Source organism: Arvicola amphibius, chromosome 9 (genome assembly GCF_903992535.2).
Source record: "Arvicola amphibius chromosome 9, mArvAmp1.2, whole genome shotgun sequence".
Classification (NCBI taxonomy): domain Eukaryota; kingdom Metazoa; phylum Chordata; class Mammalia; order Rodentia; family Cricetidae; genus Arvicola; species Arvicola amphibius.
The window spans coordinates 59,236,382-59,249,959 of record NC_052055.2 but is presented as its reverse complement, the minus strand read 5'-3'; the positions used below and the strand labels follow the sequence as shown (position 1 = coordinate 59,249,959).

General features: G+C 46.6%; 1 pseudogene; it reads right to left on the bottom strand.

Annotated features, from left to right (window-relative positions):
* Window positions 1–1,152: 1,152 nt before the first annotated feature.
* Window positions 1,153–12,423, bottom strand: LOC119822668 (annotated as a pseudogene).
* Window positions 12,424–13,578: the final 1,155 nt, after the last annotated feature.

The window sequence follows — 13,578 nt, the reverse complement described above, 5'->3', positions numbered from 1 at the left end:
CTATTGACTGACAATGCTCGGAGTGTGGGGGTTCAGGCGAGGCTTAGCTCTATAGACAGCAAATGATCACCAGGCTATAAAGAGCATGCTCACCAGCCTTCGGCGTAGAAACCAGGTGAGATCCCTTTTGCTGAAGAGAAAAGCCTGCCTATATAACATTCTTTCTTTACTGCTTCCTGTGAGCAGGAGGTGGACATGGTGCTCTCTGCACATCAGGGCACTCTCTTGCTGGAAATCACCATTCCCATTTCCTTAGGAGTGTGGACTCAGTGTTGTGGATGTTCCATGGAACCCCTCATTCCTGGCCCTTGTGAGGTCTCCTCCACTGTACATAAGCAGTCTTTCTGTAAACTGCATTGTGTGTACCTATGGCCATGGCTGTAACCACCCCTACCCTTTTTTTCCCTGTTTCTTTCTTTTGGATGCTGGCTGGAGCTTAAGTATTTTCCTCTGGAGCCCGGCGGTGGTGGTGCACGCCTTTAATCCCAGCACTTGGGAGGTAGAGGCAGGCAGATCTCTGTGAGTTCCAGGCCAGCCTATCAAAATCATTCTCAAGATTAAAAAAACCAAAACCCAAACCAACGAACATCAAGAAAACAAAACGAAAGTAACCGCCCATAAAAAAAAAAACTAAAAAAAGTTCTTAATGATTTTGATTCACACTCCATGCGTAAACATCCATTTGTAGAAAAAAGACATAAAAAGTTCCTGTCATTATCAATTAGAGTGTTAATTGCCGGATAATGAATGTAAAAGAAGAGTTACTCAGAAAAACAGACTCACGTCACCCTATTGCAGTGAATTCAATTAAGGTGGCAAATGTGGGGAGTGTGGTAGATCATATGGCATTAAACGAATTGGGCTTTTTGTCTCCCTAGAGACACACAGGACAGAAAACAGCAGAGGTGACATAAGAGGGTTGTGAGCCTGTTTCCTATCTATCTCAAAAGTAGGAAGTAGGGTGGTGGTGTATATCAGTCTGCTTCATGTAGCATAAACACCATGACACCAAAAGAAACTCGGGAGGAAAGGATTTGTTTACCTTACAACTTACAGTCCACTAAGAAGAGAAGCCAGGGCAGGAAACTGAGACAGGACCTGAGGCAGAGACCCAGGGGTGACTCTGCTTGCAGTGAGCTGGGCCCTTGCACATCAATCATAATCAGGAAAATGCCCGACAGACATGCCTCCAGCCAGTTCAACGATGGAGGCCTTTTCTTCGTTGAGGGTCTTCACATTTAACTTTTTCTGCATCAGGTTGACAAAAAACACAGCAACAAAGCCCAGCCAAGACACAGCAGACACAGAAGTGCGGGAACGGCAGTGCGGGCACACCATGGGCAATGTCAGAGCGGGCACAGAAGCAGGCATAGGCACATTTGTTCCTGTAGAAATGGCCGGAAGAAGCAGGAATTTGCATTCCTATCTCATGGGTTTCCTGCCTCCTGATAATAAATTTCTCTGCTGATGCAGTGGGCCAGATGAAGTCGAAATGAAAAATATGACAATAGGTTTATTTGAGCAAAGTAACTCCCAGGCGAGTGTTCTCTGGTCCCAGAGATTGAGGCCTGAGAAGTTGCACCTCCGAGCTAAAGCAGGGAGACTTTATAGGTTGTAGGTGAGGGGCAATGATGTGTTCACCACAAGCTGGGTTTGTGCCCAAGTATGGTCAAAAGCTGACAGCTTAGGTGGGGATTTGGGCTGCTGGTGGCAACAGGCAAGGAAGCTGCATAGTTGCCAAGAATGTGGAAGTGGAAGGGAAAGAGACAAAGCCAGTAAGCAGCCTTCATCCATGGTCTCTGCTTCAGTTCCTGCCTCCAGGTTCGAACCTCGGCTTTGCTCATTGATGGATGGTGAAGTGTAGTAGAAAACAAACCCAGTCTCCACAAGTTAGTATCAGTCATGGCGTTTATCACAGCAGTGGAATCCAAACTAGGAAAGACCCCAAATGAGACGAGATCCCTCATCTCTTTCAGTCCCTTAAGGGAGCCTCCCATTGACCATCACAATAAAGACCAGTATTTCCTGAGGGTCTAATTCTCTACAGTGGTGTAACCACACTAGAAGATTCCAGCCAGGGCTTGTTAAGATTAAACCCTTCTGGTCCTGACTGAAGGCAGGTTTTGCTGTGAGGCTACTCTACCATGAGACCAAAGCAGGCTTGTTCCCAGCCATCCATCCCAGAAGGCAGTCCAAGTCACCCCTGACAGATAAGCTGGGTCACAGCACTGACAAGAGTCAGAGGTCACCTTCAAGAGCAGATTTAGAGCTGCGGGTGGCTCTAACAGATGTGATAACTCAAATGGACTTGACAGACATCTATAGAACATTCCATCCAAACAGAAAAGAAAACACCTTCTCAGCACCTCATGGAATCTTCTCAAAAATTGAGCACATACTAGGTAACAAAGCAAACCTCAAAAGATACAAAAATTTTGACACACCCATGTATCTTATCGGATCTCCATGGCTTAAAATTAGAATTCAACAGCAATGCTGATTCCAGAAAGCCCACAAACACATGGAAATTAAACAATGCTCACCAGCCCCGGGTCTCCTTGCCTGCCAGTTTGCTGGATGAAAGCAGGCTATGTGGATTCAGGTAGGGGCTCCGGGAGGTGCGGTAATCCTTTGGGGGCTGCCCCAACAGTGACAACCCAGGGGTCGTTGGCAGGGGGCACACTGTCCTTCCTGAGGTCTCTAACTAAGACTAGAGCCTCAGAGCCTCACAGGGGCTGCAGGTGGAATGTGCTGGGATGCTGGGGGATGCAGACTCATGGGCTCCTGGTCACCCCAGAAGGGCCCAGCAGTGGTAGTAGTAAGGGTTGTGGCTTCCCTCAGCGGGTGGCAGTTCTGGAGCCAGCCCCACCACCTGCAGACAGCTCCAGAAGGAGGGAATTGACAGGTTGGGCCCCAGCCTCAGGGTACCCAGAGGTGAGTCTCCCAGGATCCCAGGCTTCTTTTGGCTCTGGGTGTGCAGGGCTAACTGGAGCAGTGCAGTGGACAGGGCAGGTCTGCTGAGCCATGCCATGACAGGGGGCGCACCCAAAAGGCCCTGCTGGACACTGGCACCTCACGCAGCAGAGGACTGAGCAGCAGCTGGAGGGAGGCAGATGGGTCCAGATTGTCCAACAGCTGCAGGATGTTTGGCTCAGGCAGGAGTCCCTCGCGTCGATTGAGAGCCGTGGCCTGGGCAGCAATGAGTGCTGCCATCGTGCTGCGGCCAGGAGGACCTGGAGCACAGAAGGACACACGAAGGTGACTGCCACCCAGGGCCAGGCCATCAGCCTGCTGTTGTGCAGCCTCTGCCATCTCTGCTGTCTCATACCCCAGTACTGCAAAGCCCTTCAGCTGCCCACCCTGGCCACATGGCAGCTGACAGAAGTTGGGGGTATAGACCGCTGACTGCCTGGCGAGGGCATCCACATCCAGGTGGCAAGTGGTCCACACAGAGGCACAGGAGTGCAACAAGGCTGGGGCCAGCTGCCCAGCATCTGTGTGATGCACATACAGTGTGAGGTGGCCCCAGTGGCTTGCCCAGCAAATCAGACTTGGCCCTGGCAGCCGAGTCTTTCTTCATGTACTCTGCAAAGCCATAGCCCTTAGAGTGGCCAGTGTGCTCGCTGTACCCTAGGAAGCAGCGCTCCAGGTTGCCAAAGGGCCGCACCAGCTCCTCACACTGTGCCTGGGTCAGGCTGGGTGGCAGCTTGGCCACACACAACAGAGCATCGGTAGGCTGCAGCTGAGCTGACAGCTCCCGCTCTCGAAGGCGGCTCTGGTGGAAGGCCTTGATGACAGCTTCAGCCTGCTCCCCATTCAGCAGGGTCACGAAAGCTGTATTTGTATTTGTCCACCAACAGTACTTGAGTTCGCAGTCGCTCAGAAGATCGTGTACTTCCTGGTTAGTCACATCTCCCGGGAGACCCCAGATCAGTATCTTGGTGGCAGTTAGGGAACTGGCACTCAGTCTGTTCCAGGCGTTTCCGGATCTCTTCCGGATCCAAGGACAGCAGCTCTTGTTCAGGTGCTCATCCGTAGGCAGTCCACAAAGTTTCATCTTTTGCCACTGCCTCCGGGTTGAGCGGAGGCCAGTGAGTCAAGAACTTTAAATCTTTGAAGAAAGAAATTGAAGAAGACACTAGAAGGTGGAGAGATGTCCCATGCTCTTGGGTAGGCAGAATTAACATTGTTAAAAATGGCAATCTTACCAATAGCAATCTACAGATTCAAAGCAATGTCTATCAAAATCCCAGCAAACTTCTTCACAGACCTTGAAAGAACAATATTCAACCTCATATGGAAAAGCAAAAAATCCAGGATAACCAAAAGAATCCTGTTCAATAAAGGAACTCGTGAAGGCCTCACAATCCCTGACTTCAAACTCTCCTACAGAGCTACAATACTGCAAACAGCCTGGTATTGGCATGGGGACAGACAGGAGGACTAATGGAACTGAATCAAAGACCTGGATGTCAATCCACACATCTACAAACACCTGATTTTTGACAAAGAAGTAAAAATATAAAATGGATAAAAGAAAGCATATTCAACAAGTGGTGCTGGCATAACTGAATATCAATATGTAGAGGAATGAAAATAGATCCATATCTATCCCATGCACAAAGCTCAAATCCAGAAAGATCAAAGACCACAACATAAAATGAACCACACTGAATCTCATAGAAGACAAAGTGGGAAATACACTTGAACACATTGACACAGGAGACCACTTCCTAAATAGAACCCAAGTAGCACAAACACTGAGAGCAACACTTAATATATGGGACCTCCTGAAACTGAGAAGCTTCTGTAAAGCAGAGAACATGCATGGTCAACAAGACAAAATGGCAAGATACAGACTTGGAAAAGATCATCACCAACCCCCCCATCAGACAAAGGGCTGTTCTCCAAAGTATACAGAGAACTCAAGAAATTGGTCATCAAAAGAACAAATATTCCAGTAAAATATGTGGTACAAACCTAAACAGAGAACTCTCAACAGATGAATCTAAAATGGCTGAAAGACACTTAAGGAAATGGTCAACATTCTTAGCCTTCAGACAAATGCAAATGAAAATATCTCTGATGTCATATCTTACACCTTTCAGAATGGCCAAGATCAAAACACTCATGACAGCGTATTCTGGAGAGGATAAATGGTCGGGTAAATGGTACACTCCTGCATTGCTGGTGGGAGTGCAAGCTGGTACAGCCACTTTGGGCATCAGTATGGTGATTTCTCAGAAAATTAGGAAACAACCTTCCTCAGCAATACCACTATTGGAGATATATATATATATATATATATATATATATATCCAAAGGATGATTTATCATACCACAAGTGCATGTGCTCAACTATGTTCATAGCAATATTGTTCGTCATGGCCAGAACTTGGAAACAACGTAAATGACCCTCGAATAAAAAATGGAAGAGGAAAATACGGTACATTTACACAATGGAATAGTACACAGCAGAAAAAAATAGTGGCATCTTGAAATTTGCAGGCAAATGGATGAATGTAGAAAGCATCATATTGAATGAGGTATCCAAGACCCAGAAAGACAAATACCATATGCATTCCCTCATGAGTGGACATAAAGCAAAGAAAACCGAGCCAATCATTCACAACCAGAGAACTTAGACAACAAAGAGGACCCTAAGAGTGCCACACGTGGATCTAATGTACATGGCAAGTAGAAAAAGGCAAATCTCCTGCATACATTGGGAGCATGGGGGACATGGGAGAGTGTAGAGGGGAGGGGTGAGATGGGAACGGAGGGGAGAAGAATATACAGCTCACTAAAAATGATAAATAATTGAAAAAAAGTAGAGCTGGCAGTGGAAAGCTGATCTTGTGGCTTGTCTTGGGTTCGACTGGCAGGACAAACAAATAGATGGTGTCAGTGTGTGCCACTTGGATTTTGTCAACTTGACACCAGCTGGAGTAATCTGAGGGAGAAAGAACTTAACTATCTAATAGTTAAGTCTATGGGGAATATCAATTAGTGATGGATGTCCCTGGGCTGGAGGTCAAGGCTGTATATCTAAAATAAGCTGGCTTAGAGAGTCAAGGAGAGCAAGTCAGTAAGTGGCTTTACTCCATGGTATCTGCTTTGGTTCCTGCCTCGAGGTTCTTGTCTTGACTTCCTGCCCTGACTTCCACTCATGGTAGCTTCTGATAGGAAAGGGAAAGGGAAGTAAACCTTCCTATCTCAAGTCGTTTTGGGTCATGATGTTTCTTCACAGTAAGAGACAGCAAGTATACAGTGTCCCTACCCAGTGAAGGACAACATCCAGAGCCTGTTATAATTCAAATGATTCCACCTACTATGATTATTATAGTGGAAAGGGTTTCTATTTGGGTTTGGATGTGTAATACCCAAGGAAGGATCCTGTGTTTGGACACTGATCCCTAGCAAGTTGCCATGTTTCAAAGTTGTGGAAAACCTGGTAAATAAACCCAGAAGGAAAAGGTAGGTCATGGGGTGTTGTAGAATATTATTTTAAGGTGTGTGACTACTGTTTAGGTTGCACTTGTTGAACTCTGTGAAGCTGGGATGCTTTGCCTGTCTACAAAACCTGGTGGGCTAATGAAGATTTTAATGGCCAAATGTAAGGCAGGAGAAAGGATAGGTTGGTCAGTCACACAGAGAGTATAAATGGAAGGAGAAATCCTAGAGGAAGGAACAGAGAAAGAGCAAGAGAACAAGGAGAGGAGGATGCTAGGGGAAGCTATCCAGTTACCCAGGCACTGAGTAATAATCAAAGTAAGATACACAGAGTTTAAAAAAAGGAAAAAGCCCAGAGCCAGAGGCAAAGGAGGAAAGGATAATTCAAAGATAAGAAAAGCTGGCAAGGAACAAGCACAGCTAAAGCTAGGCATTGTAAGTAAGAAGAAGCTACTGTGTGTAATTTAACTGGGAGCTGGTTGTCAGAACCAAAAAGAAGGAAGGAATGAAAATAACAGACACGATGAACAAAAAAAGGGGACACAGTGAATGCTACTTTGGTGTAACCATCAGTCCCCTATATCCCAACTGACCAGAGCAGCCTTTCTGTACTTAGGGACAGAATGTGAAAAAAAAACCAGTATCTGAGCCAAGCCATGATTGGTCCATTTCTTGCTCTGACCTCACAATGACAGAACCCTGTTGCCTAACAACTCTGGCTGAGGCTGCCTCCTCTCCTTCCAGTACAGAGGCTGATCGTCAGTTGAAACTTGGTGATTTAGACAGAAGTGAGCTGGTTCCACTTGGTGGATATTCATGAACTGTTGAATCTGAACACGGTGAGTTTCCTTCTGAGGTCACAGATTTGGGGTTCAGAGGTTTGGGTTTCCAGGATTTAAAATAATCCTCTCTTCCTTTCTTTCTTCCTCGTTCTGGGGTATAATTTGGGGCAATTTTTATTATCTGCATTAATTAGGTGTTTACTCTGTTTTAATCTTTAGTTTTAATATTTTCTCTGGGTTCATTCCTTCGTTCACCATTTAAAAACGTTTGTTTCCATTGACTCTACAACATGAGTATTCTCACAGTGAGTGACATTTACCTACACGCACATGGAAAGCTTGGACCACATTCCCCTGATCTCACTGCCTCCTGCCCACCCCTTCCAAGTCCCTTGGTGTTCTCGCTTTTTCACTCAGCCAGTTACTGTCCGAGTCCAGGCCAAGTCATGTGGACTCCCGTCCAGAGGACTGACAGGCACATTGGATGGTGTCCTAAGGAAGGGCACCGATGTCTGTCTGTCTGTCTGTGCTCTAGCAGAAAGCCTCCTCCAAAGTGGTTATCTTAGGATCTTTCTGGCAGTTCAAAGTCAGGCCTGCAGAGGGCCAGAGGTAAGAGTTAGAGGCCATTTTGTGATGCTAATTATGGAACAGGGCAGCTGAAAAGGATTCAAGAACAGAAAATGTGAAAGTCTAAAAAGAACCTGTTCTTGGAGGAAGAGAGGAACTTTCCTTGGTGGGACATAGCACACCAGGTCCCTCCACCATCTTCTGTCCTTCTGTGTGCCTGAAACTGGCCTTCCGTGGGACTTTTTCATTCGCTAGCAGGGGGCAGGGCGATTGCAGTACTAAAGCTGGGGTGTTATCAGGCACAGCAGAGGTGGGGGCAATAATCATTTGGAAGCAAAGGATCAGTTCCGCTGACCCAGACCTCAAGGAACATGTTCTGGAACAAAACTACCTAGTGCTGGGATGTTCTGCCCAGCACTCCAGAGACCCACCCCAAATACCTGTCCTTTTGGAAAAACAGGGGGACATTTTGTTGACAAGCACCGTCTTTATCTGATTATCAGTCACAAGCCTGGGCTAGAGGAAAACTCTTTCGTCTCATCTTTTCTTTCTTTTTCCAGACATCACTGAGATCCTCTCAGTGTGGATCTGGCTGTTATGGAACTTGGTTTGTAGACCAGGCTGGCCTCGACCTCCCAGAGAGCTGCTAGCCAGTAACTAAGTGTGTAATGTGTGCACATGTGATGCCTTAGGGGTGCGAACGTTCTATTGACAGAGAACGTCCTTCTTGAGCACTCGTAAACTTCCATCCATTTTCTTTGGCTTATGCCCCATAGCTGGTTCTGGGCGGGTCCTGTGAGGTCCATTTAAAGTGTAAGTCTGTTGACTACTTACTTAAGCGGGGTGATGGCAGCATAGCTTCAAGAACACAAAAAGGCTGATCGCAGCCCTCAAGCCTCAGCCTCAGGTGTTGATGTCACACTCATGGACACACTTGTGTCCATGCCCCGTGTCTCACAGCAAAGGTTACTTTTGAAGCACTGGGACCCTCAATCATGTACAAGACAAAAGCAGTCCTTGCTCTTCTGTTTGCGTTTGCTTTTTGGATTGGTGAGAGAGGGTCTCCTGTAGCACAGGCTGGCCTCAAGACCACTGTGTAGCCAAAGATGACCTGAACTGCTGGTCCTCCTGCCTCAACTTTCCTAGCTTTAATAATTGCCATGTGCCGGGCCACAGTGACGCATGCCCTTAATCCCAGCAATCGGGAGGCAGAGGCAGCTGAAGCTCTGTGACTTTGAGGCCAGCCTGGTCTACAGAGCGAGTTCCAGGACAGCCACGATTGTGAAACAGAGAAACCCGTCCTGACAAACCAATCAAAGAAGCCAAGTGCTCACCTTTATGAGACTTTTCCTGTTTTCTGTCAGTTTAATGGCCTAACCTGTATCTACCTGTATTTTAATTCCTATCTATCTTCTCCCCAGGGCCCGACGGTCAACACCTCACTGCATAGGCTGAGGCCTAGCGGGATTTCTGGTCGCGCCGTGATCAGCTTGGCCACAGCTTGGCCACCAAATGTAAGTTTTAACTAAGCCTCCTTTGTTCTATTTACCAATAAAGACTTGGGAGTCAGATGTTGGGGTGATAACCTGCTAGCTCAGAGAGGCCAAGAAGCAACCAATCTACTTTCCTATTTGGACAGAGACGCAGCAAGAAAAGCATCTCTTCACTCACCCCAAACCAAAAAGGCTGCAAATCGCTAAGTGCCCCCCTACACCTTCCTGTGCATCCCTCTCTTCCTACTGCCGGCTACTTTGTTCTTCCTTGGCTAATTCTTGTCAACTAGTTGCTCATTCCGTCCCCTGAATTTTTTTCTTTTCGTTTCTTCTTTTAATTCAATTTGTTGAGACACATGGATAGGCACGCCTTGCAGAGTGGGGTTGGATATTTAGTTATTGGGTATGGAAGGGAAGGGGAAAGAGGAGAAGAACAGAGAGGCAGGGAGAGACAGAAGCAGAAGTGGGGAAAGGAATAGTGGGGAGAATGGAGCAAGGCAGAAGCTGCCTCTTTGGGAGCAGAGACAGAAAAGGCCACGTTCCCTGAGTTTTTAACCGATTTTATTAACACACTCTCAAGATTTTCAGAGCATGATCAAATATCCCACTCCTGACTTTCCCATTGACCTCCTATATTGATATAATGTGTATCAGCTGACCCTGAAGGACTCTCTTTGTTGTTTTTTTCTCTCTGTACTTATGCATTTTCTGGCTTGATTTATGAGCTTACTTATTCATAATTTTTAAACTGTCTGTTTATTTTGTGGGTGTAATGGAAGGAATTCAAGAAATTCTCTGTGTAGCTCTTGCCTTCCTGGAACTCACTCTGTAGATATGGCTGGCCTCAAACTAAAAGATCATCTGCTTTGCCTTCTGACTGTTGGGATTAAGCACATGTGCCACCACAGACTGGTAGTTTTTATTTTTTAAGTGGTGCTTCTTGGGGTGATAATTTTTAATATTATTATTTTATGTGTATGAGTCTTTTGTTTTCATGTCTGTGTATGCACCATGAGCCTCGCACCTGTGGAGGTCACAAGTGGGAGACAGATTAGCTAGAACTAGAGTAACAACAGAGTGTGAGAACCATGTGTGTTGGGCATTGAACCAGGTTTCTCTGAAAGAGCAGGTGGTGCTGTTAAAGACTAACTCATCTCTCCAGAACCTCTGTCTTGAGTTTCACTTTTTCATTTACTTTTGTTATGTGTTCCTTGTTCCATTTCTTTTTTCTCATTTCAAGCTTTCCTTGTTATGGTGTACCTTATTGTAGGAACAATTGAGTCCTGGCAAGAGCAGGAACATCTCTAATGCATTCTGACCACTTGATCATGTGATTTCCCCATGCTGCTATGCTTTCTTCTCACACTACCTCCTCCACATTCCTAGGAGCCCCCTCTTATGTTGAGGACCTCCTCCTGCTCCCAAGTGCCACATATGAGAGAAGAAAAGTGACCCATTAGAAAGACTGGCTTTCCCGTGTAGAGAGATCTTCTCCAGGGACAACCATGTTCTCGAGAGCCCCACTGTTTCATCCTTCTCTATGGCCGTCCTTCTGTATGACTGTGGCACTCTTGCCTTTAATTCTGTTTCAATGTTGTGTTGTCAGGCTAAATATGTAGAGCTCTCCCTGCAAGGATCCTTGTGAGCATATTTTAACCATGAAGTATGGCCTGGCTTATGTGAGTTTGGTGAAAAGATTCAAGTAGTATTTTTAAGGACGTTTACATCTATGTTTATCATGGAAATAGCCTCTATTTTTCTTCATTGTGTTGTCCTGGTTTTAGCATGAATGTGTTTGGAACTGCTAAGTTCCTTTCTATTTGGTGGAGTATTGAGGAGCACTGACATTTGTTTTCAAGAGATTGGAAGCATTCCTCAGTAGGTTTGCCTGGTCGTGGGCTTTCCTATTCAGATTCTTTCCTCATAAATATTTCAATCTTGTTCTTTATCATATCTTCTTAGTTGAATTTATATCAAGAAGTTTCCCAATTCCATCCACATTTTCCAGTCCATGAGAAGGACTCTCAGGGTTTTCAAAAACAGATTTCTTTGGGGATGGGTGGATTAGCCTGGAGAGACGGCCCAACAGTTAGGAGCATGTAGTCTTCTCACAGAAGACCTAGGTCTGCCTCACAGCAATCCCATGACATCATAACTTCTTGAAGTGCCCCACCTAGGGGATCTGTTACCCTCTTATGTCCTTCCAGGTCATAGAAATGAAATTATACAAAAGACTTATATCATTATTTAAAACTCTATGTAGTACATGACAGTGTACATGTAAGTGACCTCAAGTGTGTGTGTGTGTGCATGTATGTGTGTGTGTGTATGTGTGTGTGTGTGTGTGCCCTTGGCATCATCCACGCATGTGTTTGGATGCCCTCAGAAGTCAGAGGTGTAGGATCTCCTAGAACTGGAGTCAGTGATCCACCTGACCTGGGTCCTGAGAACCAAACACAGGTCCTCTGCCAAAATAGTAAACCTTCTGACCTCCTGAGCCATCATCTCCCCACCAAGAAACTCTGGGTTTGGGGATTTTCTGTTGTCTCATCAACTTCTCGTGCATATGATTTTATTAGTATCTTCTCTCTCAAAGAGTGTTCAGCTCAAGTAAGACTATGATTCTCCTTCCCAATAAGTGGCTCATAGCTTCTGTGACCCTTGGTTTCATTCTCTCAGTTTCTGGGTGAATCCGGCCAAGCTGATCTGTGGTATGTTCTGCTGTCCACTGCTTTGGAGGGTACTTCCTTCCATTCCTGAGCACTACGTACCTGGTTAGGTTTCCTGAAATATCTGTGACTCTTTTTCTCTTTGGAATGTAGGAATTCATAGTGATAAACATTCTCATTGGTGTGATTTTAACTGTTAGTTTAAAGTTCCCATTGTATTTCAGCGAGAACCTGGCCATGGAGCAGGGAAGAGAGACCCTCTACTGTGACGAGAAGACATTTACCAGTGTATATCAAATGATGACCACACTGGGACGAGGAACCTTTGCCACAGTCAAACTGGCCTTCCATATGCCCACTGTCAGCTACGTGGCTGTGAAGATTCTTGCAAACGTGAAGGGGTACTCCACCCAGAACAACAACGAGGTTGATATAATGAGATCCCTCGTTCATCCGCATATAATCAAGTTCATTCAGGAGATCCAGACAGAGGATATGACATATCTCATAATGGATTACGCCTCTAAGGGGGACCTGTTGCATCAGATTCGCAAACCGGGAGGCTTACGGGAGTGCGAGGCTCGAAAACTCTTTACTCAGGTACTGCAGGCAGTGAAGTACTGCCACGACAACTGGATCGTCCACAGGGACATTAAGGCAAATAACATCTTGATCGACGCCTCTGGGAATGCCAAGCTCTGTGATTTTGGCCTTGCGGTGAAAGTCGTCCCTGGCACAAAACTAAAGAATCCCTGCGGCACTCTGGCCTACTGTGCCCCGGAACTCTTCGGAGTGGAGCCCTATGATGGCTATGCCAGCGATGTTTGGAACTTAGGCGTACTCCTCTACTATATGGTGGCCAGGCACGTGCCGTTCCAAGCGAGCTCTTCTGCGGGATTGAGGCGCCAAATTTTGGCAGCAAACTTCAGCGTTCCTCCTCATGTCCCTCTTGATATTTTCAACGTAATTGTGGAAATCCTCATGATCAACCCCGACAGGAGGCCCACCATCAGCCAAATCCTGACGCGCCCCATGATCGTGGACAGCCAGGCACGGGCATCCATCCAGAGTCTCCCAGGCACCCCGATCCCTAGCATTGTCAGCACCATGGCAGGCGTGGGGTACCAACCTGAAGGAGTGATTGAGTGTCTAGAAGCCCAAAAATTTAATCAGGCGATGGCCAGATACCTGAGTCTGCAACACCAGGCACCCGCGGGAGACTGCTGCCATCACCGGGTGAAAACCACAAAACCCATGGATCCAGGCCTTGTCCTCAACCTGGCCAATCTTCACACCTTTTCTGGGACTCTCGGGAGAGCTGCTGAGCCTAATCTGCCAACCGTCATCATGCCATCTGAGCCCCAGAAGAAAGAAGATAAGAATTCCAGGCAGGGTGGCAGAAGGCATAGCGTGCCTGCCACCCTGTGCTGCACGCCTAGGAGGATCCACCTTGCCCACCTATCCCACCTGCGCTGTCCTGTGGCTGATTCCATCATGAACAGCAGCCTCGAGACCAGCAAGAGTTTTTCGCAGTCAAACATCGGGTTGTGTGGCAGCCTGACGGCAAGTGCCCAGCCATCCTGCTCTCTGTACCACCCTCTTGGGGCAGACCAC